This window comes from Elephantulus edwardii, unplaced genomic scaffold (assembly GCF_000299155.1).
Source record: "Elephantulus edwardii isolate Elephantulus edwardi_28Jun2011 unplaced genomic scaffold, EleEdw1.0 scaffold00021, whole genome shotgun sequence".
NCBI classification, from domain to species: domain Eukaryota; kingdom Metazoa; phylum Chordata; class Mammalia; order Macroscelidea; family Macroscelididae; genus Elephantulus; species Elephantulus edwardii.
The window spans coordinates 8459901-8471725 of record NW_006399771.1 but is presented as its reverse complement, the minus strand read 5'-3'; the positions used below and the strand labels follow the sequence as shown (position 1 = coordinate 8471725).

Here is an 11825-nt window from a genome sequence, read left to right as displayed (position 1 = left end):
TGAAGACTGTGACACTGATGTGCCAGTCATGGTAATGGGTACCCATGGTGGACAGTGTTGGCTGGAGCTACCCGACTAAATTAAGCCTGGAAGCAGGAGCGGCATCCACTTCTGAAATGGCTTGCCTCCGGAAACTCTATGTATGAACAGTGCTCAGGCTGTTTGTTCATAGGATCGCTATGAGTCGTCTATGACTTGACGGCATCAAACAACAACAACAACAACAACATCTATCTATCTATCTATCTACTTTTCAAAGTTAGTGAGATAAAGTTTTGAGACCAAGCCTGTTGTATGGGCTTCATAGTATGATTAGGATTGACAAAGTGAATGAATACTTGAGCATGAAAATTTAGTTGGTCACAAAAGCATTGCAATGCTTTATCCTGATAATAGCCAACATGACATTCCCTTAGTTGAATCAACACTATATTTACTATTTTTGTTGGTCTTTTCATGATATACAGATATAGACTTCCCAGGAGTCAGACAATAATATCAATTCTGTATGTTTGTATTTAACGTTCTATGTTATTTTTGGTTTTCTTTTATAGCTGATTTAGCTCCATTTACTCCATGCAAGGTAATAATTTGAATGAAGCTTGATTGAGTTCACGAACATAATTTCACTCTTCTGTTAGAGTTTTAAATATATTCTCCAGACTTTTTAGTACCAAGGAGTGCAAACACTAGGTTGATAGAGGAATACAAATTGTCTTGACTCTCAAATTTGTTGTCAGTTGGAATAACTACTAGCCCTTCATAGGATTGATGGGTGCAGGAAAGTTGCTGAAATAATATTATGCAAATATATTCAAATAGTTACACAAAAAGGGACTAAACCAATCATCACTTTAATGTGCAAAATAATTAACAGGAAGAGAGTTTGCTAAGAAATAGTCTGGGACACAAAAAGTAGATCCATTTACAGTTTTATTTCTCATTCATCTTTTTAAAAGATATATATTTTGTAGAGAGTGAGCAATCTGTAGGAGTCAGAAGAATGTTCTATAACATTAAAATAAATCCTTTGGAGAAGTTATGTCCTCCTTTACTGGAATAAACCATTAACAAAAGATGGAACAGTTTTATGAAACCCTATGTGCCCAGGGTGCAGGCTTACTTTCTTTGAAAATTCGTTTGGGGGCTTTGGAAACTCATATGGCCTTAAAGAAGTGAGTGAATGGTTGTTATTTTCCCTCCTCTATGCTGGCTGGAGATGGGCTCTGGAGCATTTGATTGTCTGGAAGCCTCTTATTTTGGCCAATGAAAGCCCAGGGTGCAGGACTTTGAAAATTCATTTGGGCCCAACCCCGGCTGCCGGCCCTAGAGCTTAGTTTTTATATGTCTTTGAACTGAATATTCTCCTAAGTGGTACAGCACTGCTCTATCCTTTCTCTGTATTGAGGTTGATTTGGATTCTATGATACAGTAGGGTATGCGTAATGATATAATGGTTACACATGATTGAGAATGTTTGGTAGAGCTCACTTATTAAGACAGGCTTGGAAGCAGGAGTGGCATCCACTTACTAAGCATGCCTGTGGAAACTATGAACTTAGAATAAGGACAATAGATGTTTTGTTTATAGGGTTGGTATAAGATGACACTTAAGAACTTATAATACCAAAGCCCTTGCCTCCATTTTGAGTTGAATGAAGTGACTAGAGTCTGTAAGATGGTACTCTTGTTTTAACTGAGGATCTGTGTGGATTGTTTGGTTGTTTTTATTTAAGCCTCTTATTTAGAGTCAAGAAGACCTCCTGGGGGCCCTTATATTTAAAAGTTATGCCAGAGGGATTATATTTTAATCACTTGTTACTATATTTTGGAGGAACATTTTTCTAGGTCATACAGCACTCTGGCCAATTTGGTGTGATGAGATGATCTGTGTTTGTTGTTATAGTGAATCATGTGCCATTTGTGTTTCAAATGCCGTAATGGAACAATTGTGCCATAGGTGTGCCAAACTCTGTAATGCCTACCCATTGTGTGCGGTATTTAGTGGAGCTCCTAGGCTGGTTCAAGTTTGAAAGCAGGAATGGCATCCTCTTCCTAAACCACATGCCTCTGGAAACTCTATGAACTTGGAGAAACAATGATAGTTATGGAAAGGCTTCAGGCCTTTGGTTCATATTTATGTATATATATGTATGTGTCCCTTGTATTTAAAAGTTAATTGGGCTCCAGCATCTACTGTTACTCTATTTTGAAGGAACATTCTTTAAGTTGTACAGCACTCCTTTGTCAATTTGCTGCACTGAGATAATCTGGATTTGCTGTGATGGTGAAACTTGGGCTATTGGGGTTCAAATGCCATAACGTCTGCCCATGGGTGATAGTGTTTACTGGATCTCCCAGTTTCAGACGGGTTTGGAAGCAGGAGTGACATCCACTTCCTCAACCACATTCCTCTGAAAACTCTATGAACTTGTAGAAATGGCAATAATTATAGAAAGGCGTTAGGCTTTTGTTCCTGGAGTCATTATGAGTCATGCTCAACTCAATGGCATTAAATAACACAACAACAACAACATGCCTGTATCAGAACATAAAATTGCTGAGCCATGATCCAGGTATATTACCAAATAGTCACTAGACAGATAAATAATTTACTAGCGGGGAAATGTAATTGTACACTAGAGACCAAATCAAACTAAACAAAGCAAACAGTCAATGATTATGGAAGGATATGTAAATATCTTCAAGTGGCTTTTCCTATGAATAGACAGCTGGAGGGCAGCTCTGGTTAATTTCTTAGTTACTTGTTATGATGAAAAAAAATTCTTTATCCTTGTGCATGGAACTTGAAATTGTGTTTGAACATATTTTAGATCAGTAGTATACTCAAGATTTTAAGTGAATTTTTATAAATATAGCTAAAATATGATTGTTCCCTCTTTCCCTTCATCATATTTTAGTTATTAAAACGGATAAGGGAGAGAGAAAAGGCAGAATATGAGATTAGACTGAGAAAATATGAAAACAGCAAGCAATACCAAAAATATTACCTAATTTCAATGATAATAACTGAAAACAAAAGTGTGTTTTATATTTTTAAATATCCCAGGGGAGATATTTTGATATACCTCAATATTTGTTTAGAATGATGTAGAATATTTGTAGAAAGGAAATGTCTGTCTTCTTAAATTAGTGATTAATCTTTAAAAATGTGTGAGCCAGCTTTTGATCTAGACTTTAAAATATTCTTCTTTCTTCGTTTTTCTCTTGTTGGGTATTAGAACATATATATATGTAATTATATAATTTAATTGGAATTACTTAAGGATTGTCATTACCAAATTTATATGCTCAGACATGGAAAGAGTTCAAAAAGCATTCACACTGATTGCAATGATTTTTTAAAAGAGCTAGCTCAGTACTGTCAGCACCCAGAAGGCACAGATAACTAATGTTTTTGCTGTTCATGTTTGGTGTACTAATGTAGAGAGAAAAGAAATTTTCTCTCTCTCATTACGGGTTATTTTGTTAGGAGAAGTTCAAAGTGAAGCTAAAGAAAGTAAAATAAAATCCACAAGAACCAAAGATTGACCCTAAGTCTATCCCTCCAACTGACTGGAAGAGATCCATTTTTAATTCCCATTCCAAAAAAAAGGTAACCTGACAGATTGTGAAAATTATTGAACAATATCACATATTATCAAAATCCTGCTGAAGATTATCTAGCAATAACTGAAACAGTACATTTACAGAGAATGAACAGAAATGTGAGTTGGGTTTAGAAGATGTAATTATCATCAATGTCAGATGCATCTTGGCAGAAAGCAGAGAGTACCAGAAGAATGTCTGTGTTTCATTGACTATGCAAAGGCATTTTGAGTGTGTTGATTACAAGTGGTGGCTAACCTTGAGGAACATGGGAATCTCAGAACACTTGATGGTGCTTATGTAAAACCTATACTTGGACCAGGGAGCAGTTGATAGAATAGAGCAGAGAAATAATGCATGATTCAAAATCAGGAAAGTAGTGTGTCAGGGATGCATCCTATCTCCACACCATTTCAATCTATGCGCAGAACAGATCATTCAGGAAGTAGGGCTTTATGGTGAGGAATGTGACTTCAGGATTGGAGCCAGACTTATCAACATTCTACACTATTCAGATGACACAACCTTGCTTGCTGAAACCGAAGAAGACCTGAAGTGTTTGTTACTGAAGGTGAAGGACTGTAGTCTTTAATCTTTTCTCCATCTATCATGGTCCTGCCAATTGGCCCAGTGGTGAGAATCTTTGTCTTCTTAATGTTAAGCTTCAGTTTATATTAAAGTTGTAAACAGTTACAGCTTGCTCAGCTCCACAATCCACACTCTTAACACCCGCAGTCAGGATATCAAATGACTAATTGTACTGAGAAAATCTGCTGTTAGGGACATCTCCAGAGTGCTGAAAAGTGACAATGTCAGTATAGAGACTAAGGTGCACCTAATCTAGACCATGGTCTTCTCAGTTACTTGTTATGCTTCAGAGAGTTGGACAATGACTAAGGATGACAAAAGAAGAATCCATGCCTTAGAATTGTGGTGCTGGAGAAGAGCTATAAACATACCATGGACTGCCAAGAAAACAAATAGGTCTATCTTGGAGAGGGTGAAATCAAGTTTGTCCTTGGAGGTTAGGATTTTGAAGCTCTGTTTTACATACTTTGAGCATGTAGCCAGGAGAGATCAGTGCTTGGAGAATGACATAATTCTTGGAAAGGTAGAGGTACAGTGCAGGAAAGGAAGACCCCGGATGAGATGGACACAGTGACTGGGGCAGTGGGGGTTGTTGTGTCAGAATTGGTGAGACTGGTTCAGGACAGGGCAGAGTTAAAAGCTGCTGTACGTAGAGCCACTATGGGTTGCCTATGACTTGGCAGAATGTAACAACAACTACTTTCCCTTCTGAATTTAAAGAATGTCTCAGGGGAAGGTTTAAGGTCTTGAATACTCATGAGTGAAGACCAGATGAGAACATCAAGAACATCATCAAAGAAGAATTTAAAGGTCATCACTAAGATGGAGGAAGAAGCAAAGACCAAGATAAATGTCAAAAGAGATTCTAAATGTTGCACTAGAGGACCAGGAAGTCAAAGCAAAGGGAATAAAGCAGGAGATTAAGGAGGTGAAGAGAAAATTTCAAAGGGCAACATGGGAAGACAAATAATTATAATAAAATATGCAAAGAACTGGAGTCAGAAAATCATGAGACAAACATGCACAGTATATCTTTTTTAAATGCAATTTTTTAATTTTAATTTTGATTTTAATCAAAGTTTATAGAAAAGTTCGATTTTTATTCTCATTGTTGCCCATTTTACACCCTTCCTCTCCCTTCCTACTCCCCCCAGTTCACTTAAATTGAAGGACTTGAAGAACAAATCCAAGGCTCCAGTTGCAATTCTTAAGGATGTAGTAGGAAAAAACTTGAATGACCCAGAAAGCATTGAAAGAAGATGGAAGGAGTATGAAGAGTCATACACAAAAAAGAAATGGCTTGATAGAAGAATTTTATGAAACAATCAATGTATGATCAAGAGGCAATGGTGATGGATGAGGAAGTTCCAGCTGCTCTGAAGGAACTGGCAAAAGAAAAGGTTTCAGGAATTGATGGCATACTGACTGACATATCAATAAACAGAGTAACTGTGGACATACTCACCTGGTTGTGCCAAAAAAACTTTAGGACAACCACCTGGCGAACTGACTGAAAGAGATCAGTATTTATTCTTATTCCAAAAAAAGGTGGTGTGGAGCCGACTCGGCCTCAGGGGCCTTGTGGGCCCTCGGCCCTTCATCATCACTGCCCCAAACCCAGCTGCTACTGTGGGCTGCTTCTACAGTGCTGCAGCCTGGCAGAGACTATGTGGCTCAAATATCTCTTGCACCAAAGGCAGGTGCTGACACCGGACACATCATGGTGATCATCAGGGCGGTGGTGGCTGTCCAGTTTGATGAGGGCCCACACCCGATCCTAAATGCTTTGGAAGTGCAGGACAGGGGTACAAGGCTGGTCTTGGAAGTAGGCCAGCATTTGGGTGAGAGCACAGTAAGGACCATTGCTATGGATGGTAGGTACTGAAGGTTTAGTCAGAGGCCAGAAGGTCCTGGATTCTGGAGCACCAGTCAAAATTCCTGTTGGTCCTGTGACCTTGGGCAGAATCATGAATGTCACTGGAGAACCCATTGACGAGAGAGGTCCTATCAAAACTAAACAATTTGGTCCTGTTCATGCTGAGGCTCCTGAGTTCATGGAGATGAGTGTTGAGCAGGAAATTCTGGTTACTGGTATCAAGGTTGTGGATCTACTGACTCTCTATTCCAAGGGTGGCAAAATTGGACTTTTTGGTGGTGCTGGAGTTGGGAAGACTGTACTGATCATGGAATTGATCAACAATGTTGCCAAAGCCCATGGTGGTTACTCTTTGTTTTCTGGTGAAAGGATCCATGAGGGCAATGACTTATACCTGAAATGACTGAGTCTGATGTTATCTACTTGAAAGATGCTACCTCCAAGGTGGCGCTGGTGTACAGTCAAAAGAATGAACCACCTGGTTCTCGGGCCCAAGTAGCTTTGACTGGACTGACTGTAGCAGAATACTTCAGAGACCAAGAAGATCAAGATGTACTTCTGTTTATTGATAACATCTTTTGCTTTACCCAGGCTGGCTCAGAGGTATCTGCCTTACTCGGCAGAATCCCTTCTGCTGTGGGCTAGCAGCCTACCTTGGCTACTGATATAGTACTATGCAGGAGAGAATCACCACCACTATAAAAGGATCCATCACCTCTGTACAGGCTTTTTATGTGCCTGCTGATGATCTGACTGATCCTGCTCCTGCCACGAACTTTGCCCATTTGGATGCTACAACTGTCCTGTCCCGTGCTATTGCTGAGCTGGGTATCACAACTGTGGATCCTCTGGATTTCACCTCTCGCATCATGGACACAAATATTGTTGACAATGAACATTATAATGTTGCCTATGGGGTGCAATAATTACTACAGGACTACAAATCTCTCTGGGACATCTTTGCTTTCCTGGGTATGGATGAACTTTCTGAGGATGACAAGCAGACTGTGTCCTGTGCACGGAAAATACAGCATTTCTTGTCTCAGCCATTCTAGGTTGCTGAGGTTTTCATGGGTAATATGGGGAAGCTGGTACCTTTGAAGGAGACCATCCAAGAATTTCAGTAGATTTTAGCAGGTGAATATGACCACCTCACAGAGCAAGCTTTCTATATGGTGGGACCCATTGAAGAAACTGTGCCAAAAACTGATAAACTGGCTGAAGAACACTTGTGAGAAGTACCTTTGGTTGGGCAAATTGTCCACCATGCTTTTCATCTTCTTGCTCCTAGTCCAAAAGCTTCAATTTTCTGCATAAGCCACATGAGAATGAAGAAGTTGTGTTTTCTAAAGAGTGTTTAAAGTTTCCAATAAAATTAACATCCCTCAAAAAAAAAGTGGCGTGACAGAGTGAGGAAATTATTGAACAATATCACTTGCAAGCAAAGTGTAGATTATTTAAAATTGACTGGAACAGTACATTGACAGAGAACTATAAGAAATATAAGCTGGGTTTAGAAGAGGCAGTGGCACTAGGGAGATCTTATCTAATATCAGTAGATCTTAGCTGAAAGCAGAGAATATAAAAGGAATGTCTAACCATGCTTTATTGACTATACAAAGGCATTTGACTGTGCGGATCGCACAAACTGTGGCTAATCTTGAGAAGAATGGGAATCCCAGAACTTCTGAATGTGCTTATTCAAAACTCATACTTGGACCAGAAAGCAGTCATTCGAACAAAGTAAGAAAACAGGAATGCATCTTGTTTCCATATATTTTCAATCTATATGATAAATGGATCATTCCAGAGGGTGGACTTTGTAAGAAGGAATGTGACTTCAGAATTGGAGAAAGATTTATCAACAATCTATGCTATGCAAATGACACAACTTTGTTAGTCAAAAGTGAGGAGGACCTGACATATTTGATGTAGAAGGTCAAGGACTGCAGCCTTCAATATGAATTGAAGCTCAATATCAAGAAAACAACGATTCTCATGTACGGGTCAGTTGGTAGCAAGCATCATGTTATATGGAGAAGAGATTGAGACTGTTAACTATTTCAGCTTGCTCATTTCAACAGCCAACACTCTTGGCCCCAAAGTGTTAGGAAATCAGAAGACAAATTGTATTAGGAAATTCTCTTATCAGGGACATCTCCAGAGTGTTGCGGAACAATAATGTCAGTCTAGAGACTAAGGCACACCTGATCCAGGCCATGCCCTTCACAATTACTTGCCATGTATCAGAGAGCTGGGCTGCGACTAAGGATGACAGAAGGATTGATGCTTTAAATTGTGGTGCTGGAGGAGAGTATTAAACATACTAAGAGAACAAACGGGTCTGTCCTGGAGGGGGTGAAACAATATTGTTTCTTGGAGATAAGGATTTTGAAATCCCATCTGACGTTCTTTGGGAATGTTGCCAGAAGAAACCTGTCCTTGGAGAAGGATATCATGCTTAGAAGGGTTGGAGGACAGCACAAGAAAGAAAGACCTCAATAAGATGACTTGACACTGTAACTGGAGTAATAGGAGTAGGTGTGTTGGAGGCATTGAGATTGGCTCAGAAAAGAGCTGGGTTCAGAGTTAATGTGCATAGGGTCACTATGGGTTGTAGACTTGAGGACACGCAACAACAACATTATCAGGTGCCCTTTAATTCATTTCCAGCCTGAACGGTGCTATTTAAAATATTTTCCAAATGTATAGTTGTTTTATGAGGTGTTAAATTTCATTTTGCAGTAAGTATTTAGTAGTATATCGTGTACTGCCAAACGAACAGATCAGTCTGTCTGGGAAGAAGGATAGCCAGCATGCTCCCTTGAAGTAAACACGGTGAAACGGTATCTCATTTAATTTAGGCATGCTGTCAGGAGAAAGCAGTCCTTGGAGAAGGCCATCATTCTTGGAAAAGCAGTAGATCAACAAGAAAAAGACCTATAACAAGATGGTCTGACACAGTTTCCGTAACAATTGGCTTAGAGGAGAGATTATGGAGATGGTACAAGATCAAGTCGTTTTTCTTTTTGTTATATAGAGTCACTGTGAATAAAGTCAAATGATCTAATAATGATGATTTAACATTATACTTACCAATGATTAAGCTCTAGCATCCACTAAATATGTTTCCATGCAAACCTTATTTCCCTACGATGTATTTTGTAAAATATGCATGCTATTTACGTTTGAACCACAAAGGTGATCTCTCTGTTAGTTCCATTGTTTTTGTCACAGTGGGGCAAAGGGAAAAGCTAAATTCCTGTTGTTTTTTTTTTTTTGTCAAAGAAAAGATATTTTCTTTTTAAGCCTTAAACCAGAAAACAGATATCCCATGGAGCAGCATTAAGACACTTCCAGAACTCCTCCTTGAATGTTCCTGGGGCAGCTATAGCTCAGAAGTGTTACTGTTGAGGATATTAAATTATTTATGGGTAGGCTAATCTAAAAACACCAGTAAACCAAAGGCTTTATCAATTAAGGTCCTAATGGGACTCTGTGTAGCAGAGGTTCAAAGTAAAATGCTTTAGTACCAAGATGGTGAGAGTAAATGAGTGAAAATGATGAAAACAGTATTCTTTTCTCTTTAAGAAAAATAATAGCATGGCCGAGAGATGGTAGATGCCTTTTGGTACCTGGTGAAAGAGGCCAACCTTACATTGTAGAACTATCCAGTGTGACCCCCTCCTTAGTGAGAAAAGAAAAAAGAAGTTTCTATGTTGGAAAAAAAAATGTATCTTATGTTGTCAGTTATTTATATCAAAACCAAAATCAACCCAAGGAACTATATTTTCAAGTGAAATGGTTACAGATTAGCCAAGTCTAAATAAGATTTGTTTATTCCTTCTAACATTATTGTTAATGTATTAGCTGCCCTATAGTTGGCCACAGAACCCTGGTGACCTCATGCACAACAGAACAAAATGCTGTTTGGTCCCACTCCATCTTCACAATAATTGCAGAGTAGACTGTTAGGATCCATAAAGCTTTTATTGGCTGATTATTTTACGTAGATCACCAGGCCAGCTCAGTCAGGAAGTTCTACTGAAACTTGTTTAGCTTAAAGAAACAGGCAAGCTTCCCATTGCAAATAAGTAGTGGCTCCCCATCTGATGTACTGATGTGGGAAAAACCCTAGCTCTCCCTCATTAAAGACAAGAATTTCATCCACTAAGCAGGAGTGGCATCCCTTTATAAACAACATGTTCCCAGAAATGCTATGGACTTTGATAAATGCCAGTAGAGGGGCATCAGGCCTTTTGTTTATAGGGTCACTATGAGTCATGCTTGACTCAAAGGTAATCAAGAACAACAACAACAATCACCATTGCTCCTATTGTAACAAATCGTGACAGATTAAAAAAGCCAAAACAAAAAGGATCGGTCCTACAAATATATCAATCAAATAAAGTTCTCTGTGGCTCATTTATAGTTAGTAGTTACTATACAGGGAGATCTGGTGCCCTAGTGGTAAGAAGCTGCACTGCAACCCCAAAAGGTAGGTGATTTGAATCCACCAGCTGCTTCCCAGGAGAAAGATGGATAATGGCTTCCTGTGCAATTTATTGCCTCTGGAATGCCTCTGGAGGGTCAGTGATGGGTTGGTTTCAACTCAATGGCACACAGCAACAAGAATTTAGTGTACACATGACCTGTGTGTATAGTATTACTAATTGATACAGGAGTCTTACTTCATCTATGCAGCTTCTATGCATCTCTGACTCTAATGATCATAGTAATATATTCCATCTTTGATCCTTTGTTGAATGTTTTATTATGGTTAATTCGGAAGAGATTGCCTCACAATTTTAATGCCTTAATTGTGATGTGATTGATGTAAGATAAATTTCACACACTTAATATAATTAGATGCATTTTGACATATGAAGAAATCTGTGAAATACTCACCTCAATGAATGTATAAATCAGTTTTCAAAATGAGGCTTTATGGTTCCCTTCCTCTTACACCTCTTTCTTCATTCCCTTCCTCAAGCACCCATCTGTGCTTCCTGTCTCTAAATTATAAAGTATGATATTCCCATATTTTCTTTTGAACATTTATGGTATTAACCTTGCGTATATAAATCTTGTCATTGGTATATTATCTTTTCTGTGTTTATTTCCTGATCAGTCTTGCTAGAAGTTTAGAAGTTTTACCTATATTATCAACCAACCAGGGAATCCTAGCAGCATAATCCATAGAGCAGGAGTGGCTTCCACTTCCTAACAACATGCCTCTGGAAATTCTATGAACTTTGAGAAACAACAATAGTTATATAAAGTCTTCAGGTCTTTTGTTTATAGGGTTGCTTTGAGTTGTGCTTGACTCCATGGATGGCATTAACAAAAACAACATATGATGAATAGGGAACTCTGGTGCCCTAGTGGCAAGGAGCTGTGCTGCAATCCCGAAGGCACGAGGTTTGAGGCTATCTGCTGTTCTGCAGGAGAAGGATGGGCAATCTTCTGTGCGATTAATTGCATCTGAAAATGCACCAAAGGGTCAGCTATGGGTCATTTCTGATTGTATGGTACATAACAACAACAACATATAATGAATAAAATTATCTAAGTTAAGTGTTTCCTTTTTTTAAGGTCACTTAAGATTTGCTAAAACCCAACTTGGGTAACTATTGTTCTAACAGGTAAGAAATTGCCTTGCCAACCTAAAAGCATGTGGTTCTGATTCACTAGCTGATCCACATGGAAAAGATGAGCAATCTTCACCCATGCAGTCTACTGCCTCTTAACA

At 38.8% G+C, this 11825-nt stretch overlaps 1 pseudogene; it reads left to right on the top strand.

Moving 5' to 3' along the window:
• The first annotated feature begins 1077 nt into the window (after window positions 1-1077).
• On the top strand, window positions 1078-7308 carry LOC102864396 (annotated as a pseudogene).
• The last annotated feature ends 4517 nt before the right edge of the window (window positions 7309-11825 follow it).